This window comes from Patagioenas fasciata, chromosome 5 (genome assembly GCF_037038585.1).
Source record: "Patagioenas fasciata isolate bPatFas1 chromosome 5, bPatFas1.hap1, whole genome shotgun sequence".
Taxonomy (NCBI): Eukaryota; Metazoa; Chordata; class Aves; order Columbiformes; family Columbidae; genus Patagioenas; species Patagioenas fasciata.
Window position 1 is genome coordinate 6,294,848 of NC_092524.1, and position 15,550 is coordinate 6,310,397.

The window sequence follows — 15,550 nt, forward strand, 5'->3', positions numbered from 1 at the left end:
GACATAAATAAGCAGGATGATACAACGACCTTCTCACTTGGGACAGCTGACCGTGAGCAAACAGAGTGACCCCTTTGCTCCTGCCAACAGCCACTCAGCCAAACTTCGTGACACGAGAGCTGCTCCTGTCCCCAAGCAGGCAGCTCATTGCCTGGCCCTTTGCTCCTACCTAAAGGCAACCAAGGAAATTCATTTTATGTACTTATCACACCATGAATTAAAGATTACAGAAATACTTGCTGAAGAAAAATGTAACGCCAGGATAGATTCTTTGCATTCATTAGAACCGTGTTACTAGAAACATAAATAAGTAATGACTATTGATCTCGCAATAGTCATAACCTCAGAACAGCAAACTGCAATAAACTGAAAGGAAAAGTACATATTTTAACCATAATGTACAAACCAAGATACCAACAGCACCTCTCAAACATAAGCAAAGTGTGGCTCACAGTTGTAATACCTTATGCTTTTAATCCTACAAAAGAAAAAAAAAATCAAGTGGGATAGTGCAAGGTTTCCAAAGTATTAATTAAACCTTTGCCAACCAAGTTCACTGTCTAATACCAATTCCTTTCTGGCTGGAGGATCAGCGCTTTCCACACCAATATGACATCAAAAAATGGGTTTTGAGGAGCAGAAGAACCAGCCTCTCCCCGCGACCGCACACACACGACTGGAGCTGCTCACGTCGCCCCACGCAGGACTTCCCACGCACGGTGAAAACCAGGAGAGGCGGCAGCCAAAGCCCCCATGGCACCGGGATCCCGGTGAGGGTGCCCGGCGTGCTTCACATTCCAGCGCCGGCTGCGCTTCAACAAGTGCATCGCTCCCCTCCCTGACGGCACCTCAGCCGCCAGCGCCGGGGCGGCGCCCGGCCGGACCCCTCCCTCCCCGCCCACCGCTCCCCTCGCAGCCGCCGCAGCCCGGCGCCCTGCGCTGCCGCCCGCCCCGGGACCCCCCGCCCGCCCCGGCCCCCGGAGCCCCCGGCGCTGCGGGAACGGGCCGGGGCCGCCGCCCCGCCGCGCGCCCGCCGCCAGGGGGCGCCGCCCGCTGCCCATGGGCGCCGCCCGCCGCGCCCCGCGCACAGCGCCCCCACGCGGACGGCGCGTCCCGCGCCCGGCCCCGCCTCGTCCCGCGCCGCCGTCGGGGAAGCGCCGTCGGTTGCCCAACGACCGCCGGTGCCCAACGGCCCCGCGCTCCCCCTCCCGCCGACCGGGGAGCGCTCCCGCCGGGACCGGCCCCAACAGAACCCCCGCCGGGCACCGACCGGACCGACAGGTGCGGGAACAAAGGGAAGCGGGGCAGCCCCGGCCCTCCCTGCCCCGCCGCCGCCGCCCTTCCCGCTCCCCGGACGCTTCGTACCGGCCCGCGACCGCCCGCCCACCCCTTTCCTCGGCCCATCAAGTTTCCCGGCGGGGCGCCGCGTACCTCGTCGTCCACACAAAGCCTGTCCGGGTCCCCTCCGGGAAGTCACATCCTCTCCCGGGCGCCCAGTCCCACCGGTCGCCTCCCGCCGCCCCGGCAACACAGGCGGCGGCTCAAGTGTCTCATCAAAGCTTTATGAGGGGCGGGAGGGCAGCGGAGCCGGATCCCCCACCCCCGCCGCCCAACGGGAGCCTCCCGGCCCCGCCGCCTCCCCGTGGAGCGGCTTCGTCCCCCTCCCGTGCGCCTCCGGCCAGCGGCTGCCGCGGCCGCAGGCACCGCGCCGCCCCGCGCTGCCCCGCTTAAAGCCTCCGCGCCGCCTCCCCGGCCCCGCCACCGCCCCCGCCCCGCCCGCCCGGCCCGGCCCCCGCTCCCCCGGCGCCCCCCGAGCGGCGGGCAGGGCGCGGAGGGGCCGGGCCGGGCGGGGAGCGGAGCTGAGCCGGAGAGGGGGGGGCTCGGTCCGCCCGCCCGCCGCGGGATATTGGTTTACTCCGCCGGGTATTAAGCAAGCCCGATCCATTTAAATATCGCTCCCGCGTTGACCTCTCCGTAGTTTGCCTATTGAGAATGCAATCAAGATAATAACAGGCATTGCTTATTAATGAGCGCCCCAGGTAACGTTACACCGGTGACTTTCTGGAGGCGCGCAGCGGGCGCGGGTGCTCAGACCCGGCGGCCCAGAGGGCGGCTCTGCCCGGCCGGGGACCGGGAAGGGGACCGGGACCGACCGCCGGAGCCGCCCGTCGTGCCAGCGCCCGCCAGCGAACTCGGGGGCGGCCGCGGTGCCCGCTAAATCCCGGGCGAAACGTCCCGATCAGCTCTGCCCGCCTGCCTGCCCGCCGGCTTGGTTCTTCCTTCCCCCCTGTCAAAAATCTGTCCTGCCTTTTCCCCTTCTGCCTGCGCAGCAAATACAGTAAATTATTGATAGTGGAAATTGCATGGTGGAGGCAATAATGGCATCTCCTGATTGAGTGGCTCCATTTGATCTTGGTAAAGACAGAGAGATGGCATGGCACAGCCCTCGGCCGGGCTGGCTGCGCTGAGCAGGAGCTCATGCGTGTGCCCGTGGGTGACGGTGCCTTGAGCCATGTCCCACGGCAAGAGCCAGCGTGGGAGAGGCACCCGCTTTGTCCGCAGCCCAGCATGGGCTGTCACGGTCTCACCTCCACCCTGCCCGTCCCCTCCCTGGTAAAGTTGGAGCCAGTCGACTTTCAGAAGATAACCCATCTCTTTTATGAATCAGTTAAAACAAGTGTATTTTCTACACCTTAGAGCCCGACTGCCGTCTAATTGCAATTAACGCCAAAGGCCCATCCGCTTCAGTGCGCTCGTGGCCATTTATTTATACTAGAAGAAACGTGTGCAACTCATTGCTGCCTTCAGACAGTCTGATTGCCTGTTTGCTTTTGCTATGAAACACCTGCATTTATTAGATCAGTAAAGTAATAAAATATCCCAGGCGTTTGAAATTCGAGTACACCTAAGGCCTTCCATATAAAACAGCTTTTAATATATATTAAGGGAAACAATCCTGGTGGTTAATATCCTTTGCAGCTTTAAGAACTTCTTTAAAAATCATGTTCGAGTACCACATTACCATCCTTCTTGCACTTGGGGGTTTGGTTTTTTGTGTCTGAATGAAAAGTGTCACTGAGCTCTGAAGACAGTTCCACCTCTTTTGTCCCAGTGATCTCCAGTCTAAATCTATTCAATTTACAAGAAAGGATACAGTTTTTCAAAGTCCTTGTTAACAGCCTAGGCCTGAGGAATCCCACCCAGGTCTTGCTGGCTGATATAGTCACTAACAAAGGTAGCTCTTCAGGCCAGCTCCTGTCTGGCTATTTCTGTATTATTCAAATTCTGCCATTAGGAATATATGAGCCATTTCTCTTCCCACTCTAATATACTGGCATAACCTTATGTCACTCAGCAATACTGCCAGGTGCATGTTTGAGTGTGATTTCAAACACAGGGATCGTAACTGGAACTTGCGAAGTTAGTGCGTGCATTTCATTTTACCATTTTGGACTTCTCGCCATGATACCACTCAGCTTTCCAGGTATGACTGTATCAGTGTGGGTCCCTGATTCCACCAGCCTGTTTTCAGCAGCTCTTTTGCATAGTGATAAGAAAGCACATTTTTAATATTCTGTGTCCATAAGACAATGCCTGCAAATATTTGGATGATCTATGAGTCAGGTTTAACAGCAGCAGCAGAGGCTACTTTAATTAGCTGTAATGTAATACATTACACACATGTTATTCCTGGAGGAAGGACTCTTCTCCTGGTCCACTAGACATGCAGATGAGCAGCAGGGAGTATCGTGCTTTAGAGACACCAAAGCATCTGCTGGCTTGTTCTCAGGAGTGAAGGAGAAGGCAGATATTCTGAAAAAAAAGCTGTTTGCAATCAGAACAAGTTCTTTAATTTTGGAAAGGAAGCATGTTACGGACTGCCTGACAAGTCCTCACTCTGTGGTACATGCTTTCAGCTCAGCTCTGCTAAGAACGTGAGAACCATCAATTCCAGGCAACCATGTGTGGAAATTCCCATTTTGCTGTGCTACAAACACACTGCCTTTTGCCCCGGTGTAGAGATTTTCCTGGGGAAGATGTGTGGTCAGAGAGCTGCTGTTTCTTGCCAGTATAATCAGCCTTTTGGGGATTATTACCAACCAGTGCTTGATTACTGGGGAAATGAAAAAGTAGTGTAAATAATGATCTGGTTTGATTTTTAATGCACATACAAGCTGGGCTCCTTATTTTTCAATCAGACCCTGACTTCAAGGAGAATTTTGTATGAATGAGCACCAAACGATTGGACCCACAAAGTATTAGTTTGTGAAGCAACTGACAGGAATCACATGGGGACCCTGCCCTGGTCAGAGCTCTGCTCCTTTGTCTACAAGACGTACTGTAAGTTTGGAGGGAAACAAGTACCCTCGCCTTCGAAATTTGTGGGATAGGTAGGACACAACGATCCCATCAGATTCCCAGGCAGATGCCCGCCTCGCAGCATTCCCCTTGAAATCGAGTCTCTTTTTCTGGTACCTAGCTAGTTAAAATTCTTTTCTTGCATATGCAAATAACGCTTCACCCTTTTCCATACAGCAGCAGGGAAGGAGTAAGAAATAGTTTGAGCATGAGTTGTCAATCAACATAATGTTGATTTATCCCTGCAGTAATATCAGATTGCTTGCAGGGGGGTAAGACCATTGCTTTTTGCTGAATTCAATTTAAACTGTAGCATAGGCACTAATGATGCTGTAGATACTATAAAGAACAAAGCAGAAGCACGCACATCTGGTTTCTGTCTCGGTGGAGGTTATGCATTATAGTGATTGATGTACGAGGTCCAAATTTACTGATAAACTAATTATATGATAAAGTAGTTTGTAGGGCTCTTAAATTCCCCCATTGCAATTGTAAGAGAAGCAATAAAAAGTCAATATTTGAAAAGAGTAACATTCTTAAAAGGTCCATAGTTAGTCAAGACAGAACTGGTGATTCAGTCTCCCCCCAAAAATGTATCGTTACATTCCACATTTTATTCATGTAGTATCTCAACCTGGTTTTGAATGAGAAAAAGGTCAAGAAGCTATAATTTAGACTGCCTCTCACTTGGTTGTCAGGAAATATAAACTAATCCTGATTACACAAATGAGAATGCTGTTGATGTACTCAGGTTTTGACACTAGAGTATTTTTTCTATTAATACTTTTAATTGGCTGAGGTCAGTTCTTATATCACTACAAGCATTTTATGTTTAATTATGTTTATTCATGTTTCCTAGTTACCTATCTTTGCTATTTTTTCACATTAAAGGGCTGGAAAGTTCATGGAAATAAACTTTTCCAACTCAAGTAATGCTAAAAATTGCAATGGATTATAAACACAACTGGAGGTTGCAGCGGCACATCGCATTTGTAAGAAGATGACTGGGCTGTGACGCCACTCTTGGGTGATTCAGCAATGGCAGCACACACAGCAGAGCCATCGGTGCTCCACACTAACATCAACGGGACTAGAAAACCCTCAGCATCTTCAAGGACCGAACCCAAATCTCTCCTGGGCGTCTGCGTTGTGTGTTAATGCCCTGGGGTTGGTACCACTTGGATCTCACAGCATCGAGGTTTAACTTGCATCCAGCCCACAGAGTTGCTGTGGTTCTGCTCTGCAAGGAGCTTGCTGGGTGGCCAGACTATACCCCATGCCTTAAATAGAACAGGGTACTTGCTCTTAATATCGAGCATAATCTCATCTTCAGTGAACAACGTCCGCCGAGAGGCCTTTCGGCCTCATTTTAGCAGGGACAGTATTATATGAAACAGCAAAGATGGGAATACAAACCCAGGGATCTTTCCATTAGACGTGGTCTGTAGGATGCATGCATATGGGATAAAACAGTGAAACCTACCCTTCCAACCACAGGCACCGAAAACACAATATTTTTGCTGAAGAAAATCTCACCTAATAGCTCAGAATCATCACCCTGAAGCTACAGCAAAACTGAATTTTAAACTCCAACAAACAATTAAAATAATTGGTCTCTTCTCATGTCTGCTAGGGGTATGCCAGCTTTCTGTCACATGGGGGTATCTGTACCCTGGATCTTGTCCCATGGCTTCTAGCCGGGGATTTCAGCACAATTTACATGCATGAAACCGCTTCTATAACAGAGCTCTGTGGTAGGTGCAATTAGCCTTTTGCAAACGAGGAAATGCATGTGTCTATTACATGTAAATTTATTAAGCTGCTCATGAACGTACTTGTTTAGTGAGCATGCCCCTTCTGTGTTTGTTCCTTGCCACCGCTCATGTAGTTGTCTCTGCTGGCATCAACTGTCATAGAAGTGGAAAATGAGTCATACGTGACAATTACCACATACATCGAGTGATGAACACACACACACTGCTGCCCATCCAAATGCGTGTGAGTGCTTACCCAGGCTACGTCACCATGTGACAGCTGACCAACACCACACGCGTGCTGGTGGAGAACACAGGTGATGAGCAAGGAGACAGGTACAGGCGCAAGGTGGCTGCAGACGACGCTGGGATGTAAGCGCGAGCCCTTTGAGGGCTGCTGAGAAGGGACCGAACGCTCTAGGGAACAGCAGTTACGGGTTTTGGCCCTGGCTGGTGCACAGCAGAGTTTGACAGCCTTCCCCCAAATATCTAGGGTTCTCTTTCTAAGGTTTTGCAGGAACCCCACATGCTAATTGGACAGCACAACTCCTAAACCAGGCACGGAATTCCTGTGTAGAAGGGCTGGGGGTAGCCAGGAGGATAATTCACCAGGCTGGCCCTGCACTGTGGGATGGAGGGCAGCTACCAAGGTCAGCAGCACAGCCAAAAGGGCAAGAATCACAAAAAAGAAAGAATAAGTCTGACCCAGCAGCAAAATTAAAAGTTGGGTTTATCATTCCCTGATGCTCTGACACTCACTAAACCTGGGAATTCATCTCCCAAGTGTCTCTGCAGTACTGCTGTCATTTCGGAGGCACTAAACACGCGGCGCCTGGGCAAAGTACCTGGGTTGTGCCTGAGAGTATCCAGTGTACCGGGTGTCTGGTGTGCGGTGCCCAAGCCCTTCCCCACTCGCCCCCGACCTCCCCCCTAACAAAGGCACAGCCCTTGCAGCCGACAGAAAAGAGAGCATGAAACAATAACAAAAAAAGCAGGCTCCGAGTGAGCCGCAGACGTGGGAAGGGAAAAGAAAATCCCCTCTCCCCCAAAGAGGTTGTGTGTGATTCCTCGGGACGGGGGAAACCCGAGCCTAGTGCGGAGAGATTAGATGGCTGGAGATGCACTCCTGTGATGAATCCAGCCATTGGAGCTCTATGATTAAAGAAGATCAGAAAACTGTTGGTGCACTTGTGGGTGAAAGGTGCTGGGATTGACTCATCTCTCCTTTCCTCTAAGTATTCAGTGGGTTTCAATTAGATGAAATACAGTGGATTATTTTTAATATTTAAAGGGATCAGATTACAGGGGTTTCATAAACTTAGCCAGGCATCTTGTCCATGCTGACAGTAGGTAGGTGCCTAACCAAATCCTCCTCAGTGCATAACCACAGAGAGTTTATTCTAGGCATGTCCTAAAAATAAGCAAGCCCCCCAAACCCCAGGTTTGCAGCCCTGTGAATGCTCCTTTGTAGTTTATTTCCATTTAAGCAACTAAAACGTCCTCTGACATCAAGCTCAAGCACTCCATTCGCCAGGTGTGGGCTGCTCAGATATTGCCCAGAGGCTGATGGGTGATAAGAGATCTAAAGCAAACAGTTGGGGAGGGGAGATGGAGAACGGGTGCTCGGTGCTGGGGTGCCCATCACTCCACCCTGGAGCTGGCAGGAGGGATCCTCCCAGGGTACGTGGAGATCCTTGGGAATGAAAAGCATGTGTAAATATGAAATAGTTCTTCTAGCTCCCTTGCCCTGTGCTACTTTCATATTAAGGCATCTTTTGCTGCACTTCAATAGCTATCTTCATCATCCCAAAGAGTCTGAGGTGCTTTGGCTTCGTCCCTCTTTAAAGCACAGCCACGTCAATACTTTTAACAGACTGATGTGTTTAAAGATGAATTCAATATATCTTTTTTAATAAGGTATCGAGCTGTTCTACCTAAGAAGCAACTCTAGAGTTCAAAACATTTTCCATCTTAACCACCTAAAGTGTTAAAGAGAGAAGTATCTGAGGAACAGTAGATATTTTTGTTAATTGCAAAGTAAAATTATCAGTGCACCAATAAAAATTAAATAGAGTCCTCAAAATGAAACCCAGACCACTTTATAGTCTCGTCCTGCAGTTACTGTGACTTGTGGCTCCAGAAACAAGGACTGGATTAGTCGCATTAAAGCCAAAATTCCCCTTGACTAACACATTTCATTTGTTTGCTGTCTTTTCTGTTTATTGAACTCTTGGGATTGTTAATCTTCCGCTAATTTAACGACTGGAACCACGTTGTGTATAAACGTTACTACATTCCACTTTGGAGATTAATAGGCAGCCATGTGTCAGTCCAGCAGTTTTCACTTGTCTGGATAAAAGGGATGGTCTGTTTATCCGCAGCAGAGTAGCGCCCGGGCAGTGTGCGAGCAAAAGAGTCGAGATTTGGGCCACCATCACATTATGTGCTCACCCAGTCCCAGGGGTGCATTAATGCACCACAAGAAACCCCAACAAAGAGGGTGCCATCCCTGCTCCCTCTTTCCTTCCACCGTAACACCCAGGCCAGCCCCAGGGAGCGAGATTTGCACAGGGACCTTTCTTTCTCTGCACTGGCCAGACGAAATGATTTAATTGACCTGCAGTGCAGAATTGCTTTAAATAGTAACTGGTACCAGTATATATATTTGTGGCACTCCTATTAAAATATTATTTTCCTCCTTGTAAGTACAGTAGGGGAGTAATTGGATGTCCAGCCAGTTCTCTCTCTGCAGCACATGACCTGCTTGGACTATCATTTATAGATGCGGAGAGATGGGAACGAAACATGAGGAGGATGTATAGCTACTCTGGAATTCAAAATTCTGAAATATTGATTCAGAAAATCAATACAAATTTTAAGATATTTCAAAATAACTTTCCTCAAGTCCTACACCATTTCTCAAATGGGAAAACATATTGATTTCTCTGTCGTAGGAAGAAGCCATCCTGTGCAAGGAATGGGGTGCTGGCTCCTCTCTTTTCCTTCTACCCAATGTGCCCAAAGTCCCTCTATTTTTAGGGTTGGATGCGACTCAAATACTACTGAGGTAAAATCCACCCCTGGCTTTTGTGAGACATTCAGTGAGGTCTTGGTGGTTCAGGACTTGTGCCATTGGCGTGTAAACTCATAAACAACATTATCTACATTAATTTCCTGGACACTGTTTATTTTTCATGTAGTTTACACAGCTGAAACATAAATGCTTACAAGGGAGTGGTGGCTTAAACACCTCTTTGTATTTCATTTAGTTGCCCTGTTTAATCTGCTATAATTTATTGCAGCCCATAGTTGCACCATATGGCCTTGTAGTGCCTTTACTTATTTGAATATAAACACCACTGAAGTAAACAGGAATGCAAAGTATTTAAATCAGAAGAGAGCTGAGTGCTAGATTTTCAGCAAGGACTCTGCAGCTAAGTGTTTAAACCATTATTTTAGACTTCCATTACGTTTCTGTTTGATGGTTTACCCTGCTATGCGCTCCAAGCAGAATCTCTTTCCCTTCCAGGCATGTATAGTTTCTTCTCCTTTGGTTTCTTAATTTGGGTTAGATCCCATAATGTGAAAAAATACACTCTGATATTGCACCTAGAGCACATTGATGAGGCCTGAAGAGCTCTTCTGTGATGGGAATTAAGATCAAAAAGGATATGGAATTTAAATATTCAACATTTTTTCTCAGATATGCAACAGAAAAATTGTTTTGATGCAAAAGTCAGCATACGTTACTTAGACTCTGGGACCATATTAGGGTAAAATGGCTTTTTAAATAGGAATTGCACTGAGAGAAACTCCTTCATATGGAAATTATGACATTTTGTCTATTGCCTCTTACTAGAAATGTTTAAAAGATCTGTTAAAAATATTCTTTTAACAAGTTGTTTCAAGATAAAAGAAAGTAAATAAGAACCGGTATAATTTAGAGGCTTATTTCTGATTAGTTTCTTAATTTAGGCCCTGTTAACTGCCAGAAAATTGTACCTGTTTGGGGTTTGCTATGGTTTTGTCAGGCCCTCATCCTCCCTGTAAATTAACACTGTGTTAATTCCATGTACTGACAGGCTTAGAGAGAATCAGGGAGAAAAAAAGCCTGAGTCCGAGCACTAACAAACACAAGACAAGAGTCCGAAAAACACATTCTCACTGTCTGTTTGACAAACTAGTCCTAGACCTCCATCTGAATTTAGCCGATTGATTCTTAGCTAACCATTGATCTTTACTAACATCCCACAAAAAGCACGGACGCAGAAGGAGGCGGACAGCTTCCCCCATCAAACTTTCGGACACAGCCAGGTGGGACACGCACGCAGGTGGACGAGGGATTGCTTGCCGGGAACATGGACCTTTCATCCTGTGTTCCCCCACGCTGAGTGACAGGCACCACTACCTGTTTGCTCCCCCAGCGTGGGCCAGCCTGGGGATCCAATGCCATCCATCATTTCTGATTGCCCATCATCTCCCAGGGCTCCCACACCTCCTCACTGGCACAGGGTCTGTTGTGGACCCCTGGAGCTCTGTGGGGTCCCCCCAGCCACACAATCGGTGAGCCCGGTGCTCCAGGTCAGGGCTAACCCAGCAGGGTCAGGGATGGGTGTTTACTCTGGTTTAAAGTGTCTGTGTAAGCACATTGTAGGGTCCTGAGCTGAGCTGCTTTCTGGTCTACTGCTGTCTCTCCCCATTTCCCAAAGAGAGAAGTATGTTAAAATTAATCTTTAAAAAGAAACCTTTAAAAATAACCTCAGATAAATGCTAACAGCCTTCCATTACATTTTCCTGCATTGGTATAATAAATAGGGCTTTAGGAGTATTCTCAGGTACCTGAAGCACATCCCTTCTGTACATGTTGGAACCATATAACCCTATAATTTTCCTTCCCGGTCACTTCTGTACCTATGTTACCACACCTCCATCTGGTCTGTGCCTTGGCAAGCGGTGACACTGCCTGTGAGAATGGGTAAAGGAAAATTAACTCAGTCACAGCCCAGGGGCCTCCCTTCCAAGGGTACAACTGGGCTGTCACTGTGGAAACCGTACTTGGGGGTGCAGGGAATAGAATCATAGAAGAGTTTGGGTTGGAAGGGACCTTCAAAGCTCATCTAGTCCAACCCCTGCCATGAGCAGGGACATCTTCAACTAAATCAGGTTGCTCAGAGCCCTGTCCAGCCTGGCCTTGAATGTCTCCAGGGATGGGACATCTACCCTTTCATCGTCCCCCCAGAGGCCCCTCTATGGGGCTACTTTCCTCACACCATACAACCCACCTCCTCTTCCAGGGTCTCTCCATGTCTTCCCCACCTTTTCCTCATGGTTGTTCAGATCAGAGGCTTTGCACCCTCCAAACCACCTTCTTGCACAGTCCCCCAGCTCTCTTATCTCCATTTCTCTGGCTGTGTGAACAGCACAAGGTTCATTACCAGCACAGGTCTGCAGCGAGGGCAAGCGGGAGGCTATTGCTGTGCAAGGAGGTATTAATGTCCAGCTGTAATTAGCTCCGTGAGCTGAAGGCAATTCTTGGCTTTGTGGGGATGGCTGATCCCATGCATGGGATCTTGCGGGTTACCCCAGGCTGCAAGTCACATTGGAAACCTCAACTGAGAGAGATAAAAAGACAAACCGATCCAAATGAGACTTGGCTTTGTGGTTGCATCATCCCCAGCATGTCCTGGGGGTCGAGGCACTGAAGTCTGCCCAAGTCTTCCATTTCTGGCATAATGCACATCATCATAATGATCACCATCCTCATCATCATTGTGTTTACAGCCCTGGGAGAGGCGAGCCGGGAAGCTCTGCTGCTGCTGAAGCCCCAGGCAGCTGTCACACACAAGCAGCAGCTGGTGAAATGGCCTCTGGTGCTCAAGGAAGCGAGTCAGCACATTGCTTTGGTCTTCACCTATTGCTCTTGGACTGGTTGAAGTGCCAGGGGGTGGTACAGACCCAAAAGAACAGTTTTGAAAGGTCCATCCTCTTTGGCTTTCCTCCTGCCCTGAAGTGTATGGCTCATGTTAGTCTGAATTTCCTCCCCTCTTTGTCTGGAAAATCCCTCCTGATAAATAAATATGAAATTCTGGCCATTTCAAATGAACTTGCTAGCTTTGCCTTAAAAAGGGCTTAGCCTTCTTGTCAGATATTTCGGTTTGCTTAAAATTTGGGAGCCAGCAGAATTTTCTTTAGGGAATGCTGAAGGAAATCTTTGATGGGAAAGTGTATGATAAAAAATAACTATTTGGTGACAAGGGTGGTAGAGTGGGGATTAAAAGCCCCTTTGAAGTTGCACACATTTGGGTTTCTGATGAACTCAAAAAAAAAGAAGCAAGAAAAGCAGTGGGTATCCTGGGCTATGACCACACTTGGGCAGCTGATGACTGAGTCTAGGTGAAGGATTTGGGAAGAGGAAAACAACAGGTGGTGGGCGGAAAAAGCAGGAGAATCAGATCTGCCTGGGGAATAGATGGTGGATAGAGTGACCGACTGCTGATGTAGGAGCGAATACCACAAAGAAAGAGAAGAATCAGGTGAATCTATGATTAAACTCTTATCGCTTGCACCACCAAGGCCTTTGTGAAAGACTTATTCACAATAAAAGAAAAAAAAAAGGAAAAGAAAAAGAAAAAAAAAAAAGAGAAAGAAAAACCCAAGACTTCAAGTGCTTGTTCCCTTGGAAGAGGATGAGAGCAAAACATGTGACAGATATTAGTCATGGCACTTAGAAAGGTGTTCGAATACCATGATGAATGATGACTGTGGTATAAGAACTTAGAATAACTTAGCCAATAAACCAAATTTGGGACACAAAAAGAGATTCATATGGGAAATACTGTGAAATCCACTCCTTGCGTGGATGACTCTTTCTATAACCAATAGTTTTTTTTTCTCTGATGCAATACATTTTCAGCAATAGAACAAGGGGTATCACACTTCAAGCTACAGCAAGTGACATATACAGAAGCAAAATACATTTGAGATGCATCATCATCCACTGGAAAATTCCAAACTCAAAATGTAGCCATTCTGAAAAACTTCCTAGGGCTGTTTTCCTGGCCAATACTATTTTATCAGATATCTGTTCACAAAATTCAGCCAAATATCCTCTCGGATGGTTTTATAAACTTTTGGCAGATGTGAATGAACATGTATTTGACAGACCCAATTAAGCTCCTAAGCTGCTCCAGTCTCTTGACCCTCATGACTCTCACTGTCTCTCCCATTCTCAGTAGAGTTAGTCAGGTTTCAAAAGGTATTTGCTATCAGAAATCATCTGCCTTTTTTCCTCCTCCTTTTCTTTTGGTAACCACCTGTTTCCCTGAAATCCATTGTCTTTTCATGATATATTTTGTTTTGAATCTGAATATTTCATCAAATGTCATTGTCAGACTTTTGACAATAGCTTTAGAGGGAAATACTGAAAGCCTCTTTGAACACTCTAAAACAATAGAGAACTGAGTTTGTATTGAAAATATTGGGAAAAAAGATGATGTTGAAATGTCAAATACTTTTGCAAGTCTGTCTACCTTGTCAACACGTGGCCTTTTCTGGTTCCTCAGGGAAAACGTGAACATGAGCTGTGATAAATATAGAATGACCACTGGGTCACCACACAACCTTCTGCCATTGTTGTTTTAAGAAGTCAAACATATAAAAGAATAAATAAACTTGAATGCAGGATCAAGCCTGAAGTTGGTACTTTGACACTTCCACATGTCTACAGGTTTAGTGTCTCTAATATTAGAATAAATCACTGCAAGAATGAGTACATTAAGCTGTATTGTTATGTCTTAGGCACGAGCAGTCTCCATCTAGGCAGCGTCTATCCTTCCCTTACCATTCACAAGTGTTTCTTAAAAAAATTCTACTTATAGAGAAGCTTAAATATATATATATGTGTATATATATATACATAATCTATGTTATTTTTCACTTTACTGAGTGCTCAGAGGGAAGTTGGGTAACACCTCTGTATTGCTGATGAACAAACAGGCAAAAGAACTGGGAAGATCTGCAATACAACACAAAAGCTATATAAGAACTAGACTCAACTGTCTGTGGGTTATTAATAGAAGCAGGAGAGGAACCAGCCTTGCTGGTCTTCCCTCTGCTCTGTCTTTAAAGAGGCTGCATGGCCACGAAGACAAAGCAAACCCCGTGGATGCTGCCCATGCTCTTCTAATCTTGCCAAACAGATGCAAGAAGGGTTAACCCTGAAGCCTTCCCGCTGCCAGGGTCCCCTCCTCCTCAACATGCCTCAAGTTTTGTTGGGTATTTTTTAAACTGTTTCAGCTTGTATTTTACCATTTGTTGTAATAATGGAGTCTAGTCAGAAGCGTGTGGCCCCATAAACTTTAGACATAATTTTAAGTATGTCAGCTTTAAAAAGTCAGTATCTGCCTCATCAAAGGGCAATCATGTCCAATGTGGGTGTCTGTGCCAATTGTGTTTTGAACTGCAGCAATAATCCAACCACACCATGCGAAGAGCTTTTCTACACCCACATTTCTTAATTATCATCATGAGACTGAGGTAGCTGAGACCAGATCTATAATGTTTTCTGGATGTCAAAATGCCCACACACCTGCTGTAATCCTGGTGTTACCAGCCCCCTTTCATATTGCTTTTAGCTTGTCCATCTAATTATCTATTACCGTGACTGTTCAGTGTATTATTCCCAAGTCCCACAAAGGCTTGTCAGGAGGAAGGGGCTCTGTTCAAGAAAAAGGAAACAACTTGTCTGATGAGACCTCCTTAGCTGCAGAACCCTATAAACATTTCAGTGGATTATAAACCTCCCTTCACCTCTTTCAGAAATGAATATATTTTTTTACAGGCAGGTGAGACCCAAGGCTTTAAAAGTCTCTGCATATATTGCTTCCATAAACAATGCGTTTTCTTGGGAGATTTGAGGTCTACTGTCCATTTGGAGAATAAATAAGTTCATTATTTTCGCATGTGCTACAGTCAATAAGGATCTGAACTGGGAAAGTAGCGAAAATGTTATGACTTAATGAACATGTTGCGTAATCATTCTTGCCAAATGTCAAAATAAATTGGAGGCCAGAGCGAATGGTTTACGCTTGTTAAATTGGGGGTTTGTGTGCTATTTTGGGAAGGAAAAAGAAAAAAGACCAACAGACCAGACCACAAAAAGGTAGGGGGAAGAGAAAGTATATACTTGGCCACTTCTGGCAAGATCTTGGTCCATTACAGTCCCACCACTAATATTCCCCATGGGAGACCATACAACAGCGTGGGACTGTTGGGAAACCACTTACTGAGCGCAGAGTTGGCTCTGTGGCAAGTGGCCCGTTCGGGAAGCTCCCACTAGCCTGGAGGAGCAGGGGCCAACCCCCGCGGCCCTGCTTACGCCATAGACCGGGCCTGGCTAATCCCGGCCTCCCTGGGAAGCACCGAGCTGCGCCAGGCGT

At 47.0% G+C, this 15,550-nt stretch overlaps 1 protein-coding gene across 2 annotated transcripts in view; it reads right to left on the reverse strand.

The window, feature by feature from the left end:
• Positions 1-15,550, reverse strand: part of BDNF (brain derived neurotrophic factor) — a 40,152-nt gene that overhangs the window by 18,768 nt on the left and 5,834 nt on the right. Inside the window, exon 1 of one of the 2 annotated variants that reach the window (XM_065839375.2) lies at positions 1,432-1,699. The exons of the other annotated variant lie outside the window; for it this stretch is intronic. The gene's annotated coding sequence lies outside the window, so the exon portion shown is untranslated. Of the gene's footprint in view, positions 1-1,431; positions 1,700-15,550 lie in introns of those variants that run through there. 2 annotated transcript variants of the gene reach the window in all.